This window comes from Schistocerca gregaria, chromosome 1, assembly GCF_023897955.1.
Source record: "Schistocerca gregaria isolate iqSchGreg1 chromosome 1, iqSchGreg1.2, whole genome shotgun sequence".
Taxonomy (NCBI): domain Eukaryota; kingdom Metazoa; phylum Arthropoda; class Insecta; order Orthoptera; family Acrididae; genus Schistocerca; species Schistocerca gregaria.
In genome coordinates this window covers 756,515,537-756,534,907 of record NC_064920.1, presented here as the reverse complement: position 1 = coordinate 756,534,907, position 19,371 = coordinate 756,515,537, and the positions used below count along the sequence as shown (strand labels likewise).

Here is a 19,371-nt window from a genome sequence, read left to right as displayed (position 1 = left end):
ATGGCAGTTATAAGAGTCGAGGGGCATGAATGGGAAGCAGTGGTTGGGAAGGGAGTGAGACATTGATGTAGCCTCTTACCAATGTTATTCAATCTGTATATTGAGCAAGCAAAAGATAATTCGGAAACAAAATATTCGGAGTAGGTACTAAAATCCATGGAGAAGAAATAAAAACTTTGAAGTTCGTCGATGACACTGAAATTCTGTCAGAGACAGCAAAGGACTGGGAAGGGCAGTTGAATGGAATGGACAGTGTCTTGAAAGGAGGATGTAAGATGAACATCAACAAAAGCACAACGAGGATAATGGAATGTAGTCGAATTAAGTCGGGCAATGCTGAGGGAATTAGACTGGGAAATGAGACACTTAAAGTAATAAAACAGTTTTCTTATTTTGGGAGCAAAATAACTGATGATGGTCGAAGTAGAGAGGATATAAAGTGTAGACTGGCAATAGCAAGGAAAGCGTTTCTGAAGAAGAGAAATTTGTTAATATCTAGTATAGATTTAAATGTCACGAAGTCGTTTCTGAAAGTATTTGTATGGAGTGTAGCCATGTATGGAAGTGAAACATGGACTATAAATACTTTGGACAAGAAGAGAATAGAAGCCTTTGAAATGTGGTGCTACAGAAGAATGCTGAAGATTAGATGGGTAGATCACGTAACTAATGAGGAAGCATTGAATAGGATTGGGGAGAAGAGGAGTTTGTGGCTCAACTTGACTAGAAGAATGGATCGGTTGGCAGGACATGTTCTGAGGCATCAAGGGATCACAAATTTAGCATTGGAGGGCAGCGTGGAGGGGAAAAAATCGTAGAGGTAGACCCAGAGATGAATACACTAAGCAGATTCAGAAGGATGTAGGTTGCAGTAAGTACTGGGAGATGAAGAAGCTTGCACAGGATAGAGTAGCACGGAGAGCTGCATCAAACCAGTGTCAGGACTGAAGACCATAACAACAACAACCATATATAACTCATTGCATGATGTTAAGACTACTATGTGTTCAATGTTGCTGCTCTTTAACATGGAGCAAGGGTACAGTTATCGTACTGAAACAAAAAACATTAGAAAAAAATGTTGACAGTTTAACTTGGGGTAGTGGACGAGTGCCACAACTAATAAAAATAAAATACTGAGAGACTATATGAGAAGATAAAATAGTTATTATAATGAGCGACCTGCTAATAGGTAATGTGAGGGTACACATCAGCAAATCACGAAGTAGTATAACAAATAAACTGCGAGACATAAAATGACAAGAAGGAGATATTGCACCATCGATGAGTTCATTGTACATCAGTAAATACGAAATAATTTAAAAAATAAAATGCTAGGTATAGGAGGACAGAGAGGGAACGATGCACCACAGATGAATTCAATGCTGTCAGCAGGGGTTGGTTCCTGCACGTGCTCTCTATCTTGCTGTTGCCGTAAGCCGCCGACGTGCTGTCAACGAGCACAGAAGGTAGGTGCTGACGCGGTCACGTTGTCTTGTCGTCTTCACCTTAGGCAGTAAGCGTCAAATCACTCTTGTTTCTGTATATCGATCCATCACATTTTAACACGCGAGAAAAACCATCACTAAAGTATTATCGATAAAAAGCCTGCTCATTAGCATAACTGAGGCAGTGAGACCCATAAGGGCCCAAATCACAGACACAAACTTTAGGGAAAAATGTGTGTTTGTGAAGATCAGATTTGTAGGCAAACCAGCAGCGTCATATGTCTCACTTGTGTTTAAACAAGTCTCAACATCCTATATTTCCTACGAAAAAATAATGTACTATTTTTATGTTATGAAATATTAGCCACTATTTAATATCATATTTATTGTTAATGTTGATTCACATAATTTCCATACACAGACTATTGACATGGTATCTTTTAACAGTTGATAAGTTTGTTATTAGTATGAAACTTATTATGAAACTAGAATCAGAAAATAAAGAGCACATACTAAATCTACCACACACACACAACTATGACCTGTTCCAATACTTCATGATCTTCCTCATCATCATTTTCATTAAGCACATTCTGTTGCTCGAAGTTCACATAAAACTTCCGATATGCCTCAGATTACGAAGTACTCCTACTGTGTTCATGATGTAGACACTAAATTATGTTTCCAACCCGAGATAACATTTGATCAACACAAAGCAACAACATTATACTTAGGGCCCATATAGAAATGAATTACCGAGAAATCGGCGAGACAGTTTTTCATGAATGTTCATACATACAATGTGGGCCTACACATATAGATAAATATGCTTCAGCATAAAATCAACAAATGTCAGGAATAAGTATACATGCTACAATGTCAAAATCGAGGACAGTGTAGTTATAGTTCTCTGCTCCTCAATTGCATTATCTTCTCATAAGCTATCCCACATTTTATTATTATTATTATTATTATTTATGGAATTCTTCCCTAGTCTAAGATAAACCGCAAAAAGTTTCTTTTTCTTTTTTTTCGATAAATTTAATTACATAACTATAGATACAGTTCACTCTCTCAGATTCACGTTTATCTCCGTGTTAAATAGCAGCATTAGTGAACACACATTTGTTTTAATGACTAAGTACATGATTGTAGAACACGGTAAATCCAGTTTTATGTTAATTCTCCGTCACTTTCTTTTCTTATTGCAGTTATTGTAACTGAGTAGAATTTTTTATGAACAGTTTACTGTTTATTTTATATCTAAAGAAGATTGCTGGCACAATATAAACAGGTGATGTTGTATAAATTTGCAATCTCAAAAAAAATGGTAGTTAACTTTATGTTAAGCATTAGCAAATATTTACGAAACGCTTTTCTTGCTGTCTCCAGTCTGCATTTTATATCCTCTGTACTTCGTACATCGTCAGTTATTTTGATCCGTAAACAAAGAAACTCATTGACTAAGCTTAGTGTCTCATTTCCTAATTCAGTTCTACCAGTATCAGGTGATATAATTCGACTACATTCCATTGCTGTTGTTACACTGATTTAGACCGATTAAAAGCTATCTGTCCGTATATTCCAAATAATAATACATTCTTCGAGATTACTGTTTTAATCACGGACTAAATAATTACCGTTAATATACGAAGTCAGACAAAAAAATTGGATAGCACAGACAAGTCAAAATTGACCACTTCTAGGCAGTAAGAGGATTCCGGTGTGATTATGTGTAAGTACGTGCTGAATGATATTTTCACTCTGCTGCTCATATGAACCTTCCTGGCAGATCGAAACTGTGTTCCAGACCGAGACTCGAATTCGGGACTTTGCCTTCAGCGACCCGTGCTCACAGCTTTACTTCCGTACTGAGATAATGGCGGAAGTAAAGTTGTCAAGACGGGTTGTGAGTCGTGCTTGAATAGGTCAGATGGTAGAGCACTTGCCCGCGAAAGGCAGAAGTCCAGATTTCGAGTCTCGATTTGGCACACAGTCTTATCCACCACGAAGTTTCATATCGGTGCACACTCTGTTGCAGAGAGAAAATTTCATTCTGGCAATATCCCCCCAGATGTTGCAGCGGCGCGGTTCCTTCCGTCCCTTTGCAATGAACCTGCACCTACCTGTGAACATTGTCTAAGTAGATGATCAGTAGGGAAGCCGAGTGAAACCTACTGTACTTCGACGTGAACCAGGCTGCAATTTAAGTCACTAATCTACGTTTCGGGAGAAAGTTTTCACACGAAATGAAAGCTTGCACATTTTGTCTTCAATTAATATATTCTAAAACTTACGTGAACAAGTGCTGCGAAGCACGTGCTAGTCTTAACACAGTCACTCACAATCCCTTTCACTCAGGTTAGCAAGTTTATGCTGTTGCATTTCCCAAAAACGTAATAGCTACAAAAATACGGATTGTTTTTGATTTAGAATGCTCGACAAATATTAAGTCTGTCGGTACCTAATGCAGTCACAGTTTTTAGCCACCGACCTACTCAATACGCCACGCAGAATTTATGTCTTTTCTCGTCACAAAATTCATTAAAAATTCTGAAATTTCTACACACCCATCGGAATAATTATGCCATCACTTTACAACACTTTTGATATATGAAACAGTGCTAGATCCGGCTACTTATCATTTCCATCGCAACTACTACAACACACACTATCGAAATGTTTCATGGCTAGGCTCCGACTCCTCTTTAGAATACTCAAGCCTTCTTTCTCTACCGGCAGAGAAAGGCGCGCGAAGAATATTGGTTTACCATTGGTGAGTTTGCTCAACAGCCAATAGCAAAACAACATTCTCCTGCATCAGTCCACGCTTTTCATCAATAACCAATCGCAAAATAGTAAACATAATGACTGCACTTTTTACTGACGTAATTATCTAATATGCTGAAATTTTGATTATGCATAAAGTTATTTACTATTGTTATTTACGCCTGAATTAACTTTGCCTTTACCGTAAACTTACTTTACAAATCTATTCTACAAAAATCCCCTTTGTCCACATCTATACTTCTTCGAAATGTTCCCACACTAAATCCCACTACATAACTCGTTAAACAATTATCTTCATATTAACCTTCAACCACACTCACGCATCATTCATACTGCTGAAACACATTTATAACATTTTATATACACAAAAAGACATAATGACACTTTATGAAAATACTATAACAGTTTATGAAAAACATTCTATTACTTTAGTGCACTCTAGTGGACACAAAAGAAACTAAATCACAGTCCCCTATCCAATACTGTCCTCTATCGGCTGATACATAAACTACGTGCGCGTCCAGTCTCGCGTCACCGTCTGTCACCATCCAGCTCTGAGACACATCTCCCACTTAACAGCCTCTGAGGCAGGATCGGTATACGGCGCTACGCCTCACTGTGGCTAAGCTATGTTCCCGCAGTATCCTTTCTTCCAGGAGAGTTACTCCTGCAAGTTTCGTAGGATCGCATCTGTGAAGTTTGGAAGATTTGAGATGCAACACCGGCGGAAGTAAAACTGTGAGGACGGGTCGTGAGTCGTGCTTGGGTAGTTTGGTAGTTTTTGAAAACAGTCACAAGTAGCTATTTTTTTTATTGACCAGTTTATCTCTTCAAATGAGCACAAGCATCATCGGGAGATACACTGTAAAAGACACAATTGGAGATAATACGGAAAACTTAGATTGACATTACATAAAGTAGGTACTATACTTTCCGTATGGTGACTTACGTTTAAAGTTGGCTGACAACTTGTAACTTGAAAGCTATTTTAATTTTTAGGGATGACTCGTATTTTTTGAAAAATAAGCAGTTATGTGCGGATGTGAGTTGTCTATATACACAGCCCCATAAGAGGGGCCATTAAAACGTAACTATCGTTTTCTATAGTTGCAAATTATCTTTAGTCAGACTATACCATGTACAAGTAGAGTTGTACACTCAATTTCATCTTTGGCGCTGTCAATATCATCATTTACTACAATGCTTTAAACGTACATTAAACAAAATTTGAAGTACATTATTACAACCAGATTAATCTTTAGAACTGTCAGACAACTTCAATCTTTAATGTTGTCAGCCAACTTTAAACGTAAGAAGAACATCTACTTCGCTGGCCGGAGTGGCCATGCGGTTCTAGGCGCTACAGTTTGGAACCGAGCGACCGCTACTGTCGCAGGTTCGAATCCTGCCTCGGGCATGGATGTGTGTGATGTCCTTAGGTTAGTTAGGTTCAAGTAGTTCTAAGTTCTAGGGGACTGATGACCACAGATGTTAAGTCCCATAGTGCTCAGAGCCATTTGAACCATTTGAACATCTACTTTATCTAAAGTCAATGTTAGTTTTCCGTATTATCTCACGTTGTGTCTTTTACAGTGTATCTCCCGATGATGCGAAACCGGTCAATGAAAATACAAAGTGCTACTTGTGGTTGTTTTCAAGAACTTTGTTTCAACAGTCGCTCCCCCAGCAAGCAATGCTTCCTCTTGGTAAAATAATAAATGATTCAATAGCTACTGAAAATCTACACAGTCATAATAAACCTGTTGTTATAATTACGTAAGAATGAAAAAACAAGTAGCTCCAACAGCGGGATTTCATCCAGGGACCTGATGGTTATTAAACAAAGCGCTTCCTCGCTCGTATGCGGAATCCTTGAATACTAGCGACCGAGCAAAGTATACAAGCAAGCCCAAAATTTTCTACCCGGTTTTCTCGAAAATGGCTGAAACTTGCATCTTCCTGTTTACAGATGTTGAATTCATAATCGCGCCCTACACATCCCGTCAACATGAATCAAATCGGTCAAGTGAAGTTCGTACAGTCCACTTGTAAGCGCTGACCATTGCTCCACCTTGCTCGGTAGAGACCGAAACCAAGCATCCGGTGTATCAGTCTCCACTGAGAGTCTGTATGTCTGCAACAGTCCACAGGTACCGATCAACAGGTGGTAAGCCTTGACATCAGCTCGAATATTTCTAATTTCACTTTCACTATCCTTACGGACGAGGTTCCAGAGATATGTAGGACCACGCGATGCAATACTCGCCCTTCGACTTATCTAAGAAGGTAGGCTAAAGAAAGACAAACTTCCGTTTACAACAAACGGAAACTTAGAGAAAACATTTGACGGTGTTGACTCGAATACAGTGAAACTCTGAAGTTGTGGGATAAAATACAAGAAGCGGAAGTTCATATAAAGTTTGTACAGAAACCAAACTACAGTTCTAAGAGTCGAAGTATATGAAAGACAAGTAGTGGTTGAGAAGACAGTGAGAGAGGGTTAAACTTCATCTCCAACGTCATTTAATATGTAGAGAACTTGCTCGCAGAAGGCAATCGTCCCGAGTTCGAGTCTCGGTCCGACACACATTTTACTCGGCCAGTAAGTTTGACGTGCTGGCGTGATGGGCGCCGCGGCCCTTGACGTGTAGTGTTGAGCTGCTTGCTGGCGAAGACCGACCAGTTTGGAGAGCAGAGAGGAGGCTGGCGGCCGTGCGCTATCGCGGCCCATCGCCTGTCTGCCAGGGCAGGGCTCGGCCGACAGCCTCATCGATCCGGCGGGCACAGCCGCAGCTGTACGGCTTCTGGGACGCCGCCCCGCTGCTTGGACGCCACAGACGCCACGGGTAATCGTGTGACAGAGCCCGCCATTTGCCTGGAGTGCCTTACGGAAATCACGAAAATGCTAAATCTGTATGACCGGACGGGGAACTGAAGCGTCGTCCATTCGAAAGCGGAACAAGGGGACCGTACGAACTTCTCCTCACCGAACTGATACATACTCACATGTTGCAACAAACATAAACAAAAAAATGCAACTCTCAACTGTGTCCGAGATAATCGAGTTTGAGAAGTGTTACTCGTGCTCACATACGTCGCATGGTCGCTAGTATACAAGGAGACCACAGCTGAGCGAGAAAAAGTTTAGGTTCGTAACCTCGAGCACTCTGGAACGAATCACCTGTCGGTCGTATATTTTTCTCATTCCCACGTAATTATAGGAACAGATTTATGCTGAAGTGAAAAAGAAACTGGTATATCCATCCTTATTCAAATACGAGATGTCTAAACAAGCAGAATTCGGCGCTGCGGTAGGCATCGCCTGTATAAGACAGTGTCAGGCGCAGTTGTTGGATCGGTTACTGCCGCAGCAGTGGCAGGTTATCAAGATTCAAGTTAGCTTGAACGTGCCGTTATATTCGGCGTACGACCGATGGGACACAGCATCTCAGACATAGTGCTGAAATGGGCGTTTTCGCATTTCACGAGTCCACCGTGAGTGACAGGACTCTCGTAAAACATCAAATCTCAGAGATCAGTGCAGCCAGAAAAAGATCCTGCAAGAACGGGACTAATAACGACTGAAGAGAAGCATTCAACGTGATAGACGTGCAACTCTTCCGTAATTCGATACAGATTGCAGTGCTGGGCCATCAAAAAGTATCAACGAGCGAACCATTTGACGAAACAACATCGATATGGCCTTTCGGGGCCGTGGGCCCACTCGTGTACCCTTGATGACTGCACGACACAAAGCTTTACGCCTCGCCTGGGCCCGTCAACACCGACATTGCGCTGTTGATGACTGGAAACATGTTGCCTGGTCAGACGAGTCTCGTTTCAAATTGTATCGAGAGGATGGACGTGTACGGGTATGGAGACAAGCTCAAGAATCCATGGACTCTGCATAACAGCAGGGATTGTTCAAGATGGTGGAGGCTCTGTAAAGGCGTGTGGCGTGTGCAGTTCGAGTGATATATGACCCCTAATACGTGTAGATAGGACTCTGGCAGGTGACACGTACGTAAGTGTCGTGTCTGATCACCTGCATCAATTCATGTCCATTGTGGATTCCGATGGACTTGGGCAATTCCAGCAGGACAGTGCGACACTGCACACATTTAGAATTGCTACAGAGTGGTTCCAGGAACACTCTTCTGAGTTTAAATACTTCCGGTGGCCTCCAAACTCCCCAGACATGAACCTTGCAGCGTGCTGTTCAGAAGATATCTCCAACTATTCGTATAGCCCTGCAGGATTCATAGTGTCAGTTCCCTGTAGCACTACTTCAGACGTTATTCGACTCCATGCCACGTTGGGTTGCGGCACTTCTGCATGCTCATGGTGGCCCTACACGATATTAGGCAGGTACTCCAGTTTCTTTGTCTCTCCAGTGTATTTGGACTGAGCAAATTATCAATATTTAATGAATAATTTAATATTTAATAGTCCGTATCTTGAAAAATCGAAATTTTCTCTAAAATTTTGGATGCTGTTTCCTACAGTAACTGTATTCCTACAGGTACATTTCAACACATCAGGAGCCCGTTTTCACGGTATCCGTGTAGGCAGGTTTCGACCCACCATGAGCCCATTTTTCCACTATATGTCCAGGTACCGTACGACTCACTGTAAGAACCTATTTTCCCTGCACAGCTGCAGGAAATTTTGATCCACCACAAACATCTCCACGAAAGATTCCAGTTGGTGGAGGGAGAAAGGGAACTTTAGTTAAAATTTCCGAGCTGAGAGGCCGTGGTCGACCTGTGGAACTTCTCAGGAAGAAGAAGTTTTACAGACGGACCGTGGCCTCTCAGCCCGGAAATTTTAACTAATGAAGACCCCAGCAGTGAAATTCTACACGTTATAATTAGAAAGGGAACAGCTTTCAAAAATTCACATTCGTAAAATGGCCCCCGAGGTAAGTACTTGCCAGCGCCCCAGATTGTCTGATTTTACGAGAAAATGTAGGGATCTGCTAGGTGCTTTGATGGCAAGAGAAAGTGAAGTCGAATCGCTTCACAGCTAAGTTTCAAAAGTCGGATCAAAAACAGCCCGTTCTACAAAACAATTTCCTCGCTTCAAATGCCTGTGCAGTAATAACACAAGAACCAATGAAAATTGGAGGAAAAATATTTCTCAACGCTTCAGAATGGTAGAGGAAAACAATTCGTGGTACGTGACAGATACCGAAAAAACGGGCTCATGTTGAGATGGAACGTACCTGCAAGAATAGAGTTACAATGAAAAACTGTTCCCAAAATGTTGGAGAAAAGAGTAACATCGAGAGATACACTGTAAAAGACACAAATTGAGATAATACGGAAAATCTACATTGACATGACATAAAGTAGGATTCTACGTCCAGTGTTGCGACTTACATTTAAAGTTGGCTGAGAGCAGTAAAGATTGCCCTTAAAGTTGACTGACAACTCTAAAGATTAATCTGGTTGTACTACCGAACTTAAACTTACGTTTAAAGTACGTTTAAAGCACGGCAGTAAATGATGATCTTGACAGCGCTAAAGATGAAATTGACTGTACAACACTACTTGTAACGTTCTTGGCAGAGTCTGTCCAAAGATAATATATAACTATAGAAAAAGAAAGATACATTTTAGTAGCCTTTTTTATGGGCGTGTGTATAAACATCACATATCCATACATAACTGCTTATGTTTCAAAAATACGAGTACATCTGTAAAAATTAAAATATCTTCCAATATATATTATAAAAATACATATTTAAAAATATGTATAGAAAATGCATTCAGAACTTCCGCTTTCAAAAATATTTCTGCTAGGATTGTACGACATGGATTGTATTTTGGTTGCTTATCTACAACACTTAATTATTTTATTAAACGAACAAAACGAATTTCATTTACATGAGTTCTTCCAGTTATCTGATGAACTGCTGCAGATAAGCAACCAAAACATAATACCTGCCCTATACTCCTCATAGAAATATCTTTAAAAACGGTAGTTTTGAATGCATTTTTGTATGGACATGTTTAAATATGTATTTTTTATAATGTAACTTAAAAGATATATTAATTTTTAGGGATGTACTCGTATTTTTTTAAAAATAAGCAGTTACGTGTGGATGTGAGATGTCTATATACACAACCCCATAAGAGAGGCAATTAAAACGTAACTTTCGTTTCCTATAGTTGTATATTATCTTTAGATAGGTCATACTATGTACGTTACAAGTAGAGTTGTACACTCAATTTCATCTTTGGCGCTGTCAATACCATCATTTACTACAATGCTTTAAACGTACTTTAAACACAATTTGAAGTAAGTTAGTACAATTAGATTAATCTTTAGGGCTGTCAGACAACTTGAAAGGCAATTTTTAATGTTGTCAGCCAACTTTAAACGTAAGAAGAACATCTACTTTACGTAACATCAATGTAAGTTTTCCGTATTATCTCAAGTTGTGTCTTTTACAGTGTATCTCCCGATTATGCGAACCCGGTCAATGAAAATACAAAGTGCTACTTGTGGTTGTTTTCAAGAACTTTGTTTTAACAGTCGCTCCCCCAGCAATCAATGCTTCCTCTTGGTAAAATAGATACTGAAAATCTACACAGTCATAATAAACCTGTTGTTATAATTACGTACGACTGAAAAAACAAATAGCACCAACAGCGGGATTTCATCCAGGGACCTGATGGTTATCAAACCAAGCGCTTCCTCGCTCGTATGCGGATTCCTGAAATACTAGCGACCGAACAAAGTATACAAGCAAGCACAAAACTTTCAAACCCGATTTTCTCGAAAATGGCTGAAACTTGCATCTTCCTGTTTACAAATGTTGAATTCATAATCGCGCCCTACACATCCTGTCAACATGAATCAAATCGGTCAAGTGAAGTTCGTACAGTCCGCTTGTAATCGTTGACCATTGCTCCACCTTGCTCGGTAGAGACCGAAACCAAGCAGCCGGTGTATCAGTCTCCACTGAAAGTCTGTATGTCTGCAAAAGCCCACAGGTACCGATCAACAGTTGGTAAGCCTTGACATCAGCTCGAATCTTTCAAATTTCACTTTCACTGTCCTTACGGACGAGGTTCTAGAGATACGTAGGCCCACGCGATGCAATACTCGCCCTCCAACTGATCTAAGAAGATAGGCTAAAGAAAGACAAACCTCCGTTTACAATGTTCGGAAGGTTAGAGAAAGCTTCTGACGGTGTTGACTCGAATACAGTGAAACTCTGAAGTTATGGGATAAAATATAAGAAGCGAAAGTTCATGTAAAGTTAGTACAGAAACCAAACTACAGTTCTAAGAGTCGAAGGATATGAAAGACAAGTAGTAGTTGAGAAGACAGTGAGAGAGGGTTAAACTTCATCCCCAACGTCATTCAATCTGTACTTTGACGAAGGAATAAAGTAAACTAAAGAAAAATTTGCGGACGGAATTACAGGTCAAGGACAATAATAAATGTTTGAGGTCTGGCGATTTCATTGTAATCACAAGAGCAGTTCAACGAAATGGTAGTGTCTTGAAAAGAGGTTATAAGATGAACACAGACGAAAGTAAAACAATGGTAATGGAATGTTGTCGACCAGTTACAAGAAGAAGAGCATTTCTGCAAAGAGGAATTTGTTAATGTGGAATATAAATTTAAGTGTTAAAAAGTCTTTTCTGAATATGTTTGACTGATTGTAACCTTGCATGGAAGTGAAACGTGGGCGATAAGCATGTCAGAAAAGAACAGAAGCTTTTGATTTGTGGAACTACACAGGAATGCTAAAGATAAAGGGGCTAGACTGAATAACTAATGAGGAGGTACTGAATCGAACTGGGGAAAATAGAAATGTGTGGCAAAACTTTACTAAAAAGGATTGGCTGACGGGAAAATTCGGACGCATCAAGGAACTGTCATTTTAGTATTGGAGAGAATTGTAGCGGATACAGTAAATAGTTCAAATTGGTGTAAGTTGAATAGTTATTCGGAGAAGAAGTTGGTTGGTTGGTTTAAAAGAGGAGGGGAGGGACCAAACTGCTAGGTCATCAGTCCCATGTTCCGATTAAAATAATTCCACAAGGGTGGGAGTAAAATAATCGACACATGCAAAATACAGCTGGAGCAAAGGAGAAAACCAAAAGAATGACATAAGGGCAAGAAACACTAAAATGGACAAAATCGGACAAGGAAACCACAGAGAGATGCAAGAAACATGTAGAAGAGATCAAAACAAGAGAGCAGATTACTATGGCTGGCTGATCATGAGAAGAACAAGGAGAAGCCAACCACTCTATAACACATTAAAACCTACACCCTAAAAGCACTACGGTGGAGGACACAGAGGGAAAAAGGACATGAACTAAAACTTATATCAAATGATAAAACCCACCCTCACGAATAAAACGTAAAACTAAAGCTGCTGTTGAGGCATTGTCGCCCAACACCGAAGGTAGGGTGCTGGGAAAGATGAAAGTCCGCTGCAGAGCGGCTAAATGTGGGAATTCCAGCAAGAGGTGGACGACCGTCATTTGTGAGCCTCAGCGACACCGAGGTGGGTCCTTGCGGCGGAGGAGGTAACTATGCGTTAGTCACGTATGGCCAATGCGGATCCGGCAGAGGGCAACTGATTCCCTGCGACAGGACCGCATGGAAGACTTCCACACATTCGTAGTCTCCTTAATGACACGCAATTTGTTGTGCGTACTGTTATGCCATTACGCCTCCCAAGGCCGAAAAACCCTATGGCGTAAGACAGAACGCAGGTCAGTTTCGGAAATACTCATCTCCAGAAGCGGTTTCCGCGTAGCCTGTTTGGACAGCCTGTAGGCAAGTTCGTTGCCTGGGATTCCGAAGTGTCCTGGGGTCCACACAAACACCACTGAACGACAGGACCAGTCCAGGGCATAGATGGACTCCTGAATGGACGTTACCAAAGGATGGCGAGGGTAGCACTGGTCGATAGCTTGTACGCTGCGCAAGGAGTCAGTAAACAACAGAAATGACTCGACAGGGCATGAGCGGATGTGCTCAAGAGTATATGGCCGCCAACTCTGCAGTGAAAACACTGCAGCCATCTGGCAAGGAGTGCTGTTAAATATGTCCTCCATGAACATACGCAAAGTCTACATGACCATCAGCCATCGAGCCGTTGGTGTAAACCACTTCATGGCCCTTGTACATGTCGAGAATCGAGAGGAACCGATAGAGGAGAGCCGTTATCCTTAGTGTCATGCGAAAGGTCCAGAAGGATCTGTGACCTAGGTGTACACCATGGAGATGTATGTGAATGGACCACGAGGAGAGGTGGCAACGGGAAGGACTCCAGTTCAGGCAGAAGGGACCGGACACGAACCGCAATTGTAAGCCCTGACCTGGGCCACTGATGCGGGAGATGAACTTCCGTGGTTGGGAAAAGGCAACGGTAATTCGGATGCGCAGGAGAACTACGAATATGTGAGACGTAACTGGCGAGCAGTTGTGCACGCCTAACCTTCAATGGAGAGACTCCGGCCTCCACCAAGACATTGGTCACCAGACTCGTTCTAAAATCTTCCGTCGCTGGGCGAACGCCACAGTGGTGCACTAGGTCGAGTAAATGCAACGCTGAGGGTGCCGGCGAACCATAAACCAGACTCCCATAGTCAAGGCGGGATGCACCCATCTCCCCCCCCCCCCCCCCCCCGCCCAGTTGTTGCTGCTGCTAGCACTTCCGCTTAAGCTGACGAAGGTGAGGTAGCCAAGGGTCCTAACAAGCGATATGTCTCCACTACAGTGAGTGGATCGTTATTAACGTAAGGAAACATGGCAAGGATATAATGCAGCCAGGTCGTATCGCATGCTTTAAGTAAGTCAGTAAAGACGGAAACCAGATGCTGGCGTCTGGAAAAGGTTTCTCGGATGGCAGACTCAAGGGGCACAAGGTTATCAGTGGTAGAGCGACCCTGGTGGAAGCCGCTCTGACATAGAGCCAGTACGCCACGTGACTTCAGGACCCAACCCAATCGTCGACACACCATACATTCCAACAGCTTACAAAGAAAGTTGGTGAGGTTGATGGGCTGGTAGCTATCCATATCAAGTGGGTTTTGACTGGATTTGAGCACCGGAATGATGGTGCTCTCCAGCCACTGCGATGGAAAGATGCCATCACACCAGATCCGGTTGAAGATGACGAGGAGATTTCACTTGTAGTCAGACGAGAGATGTTTAATTATCGAACTGTGGATCCAATCCGCCCCAGGAGCTGTGTCGGGGCAATGTGCAAGGGCACTGAGGAGCTCCCACGCTGTGAATGAGGCGTTATGGGGTTCGCTGTGGCTTGTAGGGAAAGAGAGAATTTTTCTTTCTATCCGCCGTTTGAGGGTGCGAACGGTTGATGCAGAGGCTCGAGCATAGTGCTCAACAAAGAGCTCGGCAATCGCGTTTGCGTCGCTAGATAACACGCTATTGATGTTAATGCCAGGGACACCTGTTGAGGTCTGGTAACCATAAAAGACGGCTGATCTTCTTCCAGAATTGGGTAGGTGATTTATGGCACCCAATGGTCTTGTATTCCATTATTTTTTCCTTCTTTCTGGAGAATCCTGCAGTCTGGCAAGCAAGGCGAATGGTGCTACCCGCAATTGACACAGATGGGAGGCGGGGCACAGGGAGTATTGGGATGTGAAGGACGCCCACAATCCCGACAAGTGACGCTGGAATTACAGCAGGAAGACATATGGCCGGATTGCCAGCACTTAAAGCACATTGGGGGAGGGATATATGGCTTTATGTCACAGTGGTAGACCATCACCTTGACTTCTCGGGTTATGTGTGACTCTTGAAGGCCAAGATGAAGGCACTGGTGGCAACCTGATTATCCCTTGGACCCCAGTGGACGCACCAGATGCAATGGACACCTCGCCACTCTAAATTTGTGTGCACCTCATCGTCAGACTGCAAAAGAAGGTCCCTGTGAAATATGATAACCTGGACCATATTTAAGCTCTTATGTGGCGTGATGGTAACAGAAACATCCCCCAGCTGATCACAGGTGTGTAGTGCCTGTGACTGGGCAGAGGATACCGTTTTGATCAAGACCGGCCCTGACCACATTTTGGACAACCCCTCCACCTCCCCAAATTTGTCCACTAAATGCTCCACAGAAAACTGAGGATTCATTGACAAGGCCGATTTCCCCACCAACTCTCGTACATATAAGGTGCTGGAATGAATAAGCTTCACTGCCACACTTAGCCAGGCGGGGAAACGATTTGGGGTCGCATTTCTTACCATTGAAGTTAGACATTGACTGCTTAGAGACTGCTAGTGTTTGATCACCAGAAAGATGCTTCATGGCGTGTCATCCGCCCTGATGCCATGCACTCCGACCAGAGGCCCTCCCCAAGGGCGCCACCCAGAGGCAGCAGAGGCCACCTGGCAGGATGGCCATTGCCGAGACTCTCAATGCCCCAGGGTGACAGGCATCTGCTCCTTGGTATACGTGGGGAGTTAAAGGCACAGGCATCAGCAGAGTGATCCCTGTGTGGTCAGGGGGCTACAACCAACAGGGTACATGGCGGTTCCACCACAACGGGCTGGCTACCGTGCTAGATATCAGGCGCAAACGAGCTAAGATCTCCGTTACAGTCGACAGCGCAGAAAGTGATACTGCTCAGAAGATGGATGACCTCGCCCAACACCTGGAGAATGAGAGGAAGTGCAGATCAAATTCGGCGAAGGATGCGAGAGGTCTCAAAGCATGATGGACACGATGCACCTTGTAAGAGCCCTTCCCTAATTTGCTCGCTCTTTGGGAAAATTGTGAAAAATGGAGGTCAAACCCTACAGTGGTCCATCAGATAAAGGCCAAAATGTGTGAGACCTTTTAGTCGCCTCTTACGACAGGCAGTAATACCTTGAGCCTATTCTAACACCCGAACACGCAAGGGGGGGGGGGGGGGGGAGGGAGATGAAGTGGTGCACACAGGATAGCCTAGTGTGGGTGGCTGCATCAGACGTGCCTTCGGACTAAAGATTACAGTAACATGTACGAGGAAGCAGTATCGGTTTACTCTTCTACGAAAGAACGCTATCGCAGTGTTGTAACCTCCGCGTCAACACAACCCCTCTCTTGCAGTGTCTGCCACAGGAGTTCCATGACGTAACTCTGTGACGCTTTCGCGTTTGCTAAACGAACCCATGACGAAATGCGTTCCTCTTCTTTGATTCTTTAACTCTGTGCTGTGTTCTCTAACAACCGAATCAGGTAAGGATCCCAGAGTGAAGAGGGTTGTCTAACTCCTTCGTACCTTACTTATTCTGGGTTCTTCCAACTAATATCAGTCTTCAAATGGTTCCATTGACACTGAGGACTATGGGACTTAACATCTGAGGTCATCAGTCCCCTAGAACTTAGAACTACTTAAACCTAACTAACCTAAGGACATCACACACATCCATGCCCGAGGCACGATTCGAACCTGCGACCGTAGCGGTAGCATGGTTCCAGAATGAAGCTCCTGGAGCCGCTCGGCTAGCATCAGTATTGCTTCTGCCTTTCCTAAGACCAGTTCCATGTGGTAACTCCACTTTAAACTGTACAGTACACATACTATCAGATATTTCAAAGATGTGATTATGTTCAATGTTCGTTCAACAGTTTTGCAATCAAGGAACAATGAGTCTTCATCGATTCATGCGAAATACGTTACATTCGTTTCTGCTGAGGGCCAGCAGGAGGTCATCGTACATTTAGCTACAATTATTAGCGTTGCGCCTTCTCTGTATACAACAGCACCACTTCATAAGCAGCTTTATGGAGGGTCCGACGTCACCTTTATAATTTAATGAACAAAACGATTTATTACGTGTTTCATATAACACAACAATAATTATGTCACAAGCTTTTATATTTAGAATAGCTTTGCATTTTATCTTTTACTTTGTGACGTTAGAATCGTTTTATTTACTACGGCCTAATGAAGCATTCGGTTATCATTTATCCTTTCTTGATATCCAGCTGCAGGACAATATTTAGTCTTGTATTTTAGCACATTTTATTTAATTTTTGTTTCTGTAATAAATGTGCCAGTAACGCAACAGGACATATCTTTACGTACACTATTTGCTATGACCATTCTATGGTAATAGTAACACCACGTCTGTCACACACTGCATGTGAAATCAAGGATCTTTTTGTCTCTTTTTAGTTGCACCGACGCGGACCAGTTGACACCAGTGATAGCAACCGTATTTCAGGTAAGCTTGAACATTTTCGTATTAATTTCAAGCATTATTATAAATAGCTCAGATGAGACGAAATGTCTAACTTTTTAATTATCTTAAAGCTAGTGTTGCAGCTGAAGGTGATATAATTTTACAGGAATAAGTTATAACAGTTAATGCTAGGCCGTCAGTCCAATCACAAAGATGCTCTTATATTCCAGCAGTGCAACGGCTACTCATTAAGAACGCTACCAAGATTATGCTGTTAATTTCTTTCCGGACTTTTTTCGTCGGAATAAACTTGACCCTGCAGAGACTACATGACGTATCAGATCAAGCCATGACTCCTGGAGTCATTCTATTCTGTCTCCTCGAACCGTTTAAATTCCCCAGTGGCTCCACTGCTAACAACTCAAGATCATCACTCCTGGGTGGGAAGTTACGCTGACAAAGGATTACTGACAGACTATTTTGACAGCGATAAGAATTCCAGAGATACAGTTCATTTAAAACAGAGATCGGAATCTGATTCCCAGTTATTGAAAGTCAGTTCGAATTGAGCTTTCTGCGACGTGGGATATTTTTTGCCCTGGAGAGGATAATCATAACAGTTTATGGTGTCAATTAGTTCATTTAACGTAGAGCGCTTTTCAAGCACCATGTTAACAGAGCACTGCAAATAGTCCCCCATACGATACATCTATAAAAATGTGTGTGTGTGTGTGTGTGTGTGTGTGTGTGTCCACGCGCGCGCGTGCACTTGTGGGTGCGTGTGTGTATGTTCTACGTCTGCTCCTAAACCACTGGACGGATCTTAACCAAACTTGGTACACGTGTCCCTTACCGCTAAGCAAAATCATTGTGGAGATAATAATCGTCTGCCTTTCATAGTTCAGAAGGTATGACGTTTTAATGAAAAACTTCCGCATCATGAATTGCGTTTAAATGTATTACTTACTCGCAACAAATTTCGCAAACAGTGTACATATATGTCGCTGAATGTACCTATACAAATACAGGGTGTTACAAAAAGGTACCGACAAACTTTCAGGAAACATTCCTCACACACAAATAAAGAAAAGATCTTATGTGGACATGTGTCCGGAAACGCTTAATTTCCATGTTAGAGCTCATTTTGGTTTCGTCAGTATGTACTGTACTTCCTCGATTCATCGCCAGTTGGCCCAATTGAAGGAAGGTAATGTTGACTTCGGTGCTTGTGTTGACATGCGACTCATTGCTCTACAGTACTAGCATCGAGCACATCAGTACGTAGCATCAACAGGTTAGTGTTCATCACGAACGTGGTTTTGCAGTCAGTGCAATGTTTACAAATGCGGAGTTGGCAGATGCCTATTTGATGTATGGATTAGCTCGGGGCAATGGCCTTGGCGCGGTACGTTTGTATAGAGACAGGTTTCTAGAACGAAGATGTCCCGACAGGAAGACGTTCCAAGCAATTGATCGGCGTCTTAGGGAGCACGGAACATTCCAGCCTATGACTCGCGACTGGAGAAGACCTAGAACGCCGAGGACATCTGCAATGGACGACGCAATTCTTCGTGCAGTTGACGATAACCCTAATGTCAGCGTCAGAAAGTTGCTGCTGTACAAGGTAACGTTGACCACATCACTGTATGGAGAGTGCTACGGGAGAACCAGTTGATTCCGTACCATGTACAGCGTGTGCAGGCACTATCAGCAGCTGATTGGCCTCTACGGGTACACTTCTGCGAATGGTTCATCCAACAATGTGTCAATCCTCATTTCAGTGCAAATGTTCTCTTTACGGATGAGGCTTCATTCCAATCCGATCAAATTGTAAATTTTTACAATCAACATGTGTGGGCTTTCGAGAATCGGCACGCAATTGTTCAATCACGTCATCAACACAGATTTTCTGTGAATGTTTGGGTAGGCATTGTTGGTGATGTCTTGATTGGGC

The 19,371-nt window shown here is 42.6% G+C and overlaps 1 protein-coding gene across 6 annotated transcripts in view; it reads left to right on the top strand.

Annotated features, from left to right (window-relative positions):
* The window catches only part of LOC126267827 (putative thiamine transporter SLC35F3), a 652,799-nt gene that overhangs the window by 184,769 nt on the left and 448,659 nt on the right, over nt 1-19,371 (top strand). For all 6 annotated transcript variants that reach the window (XM_049973150.1, XM_049973162.1, XM_049973156.1 and 3 more), the window contains exon 2: nt 17,411-17,459. The gene's annotated coding sequence lies outside the window, so the exon portion shown is untranslated. The remainder of the gene's footprint in view (nt 1-17,410; nt 17,460-19,371) is intronic.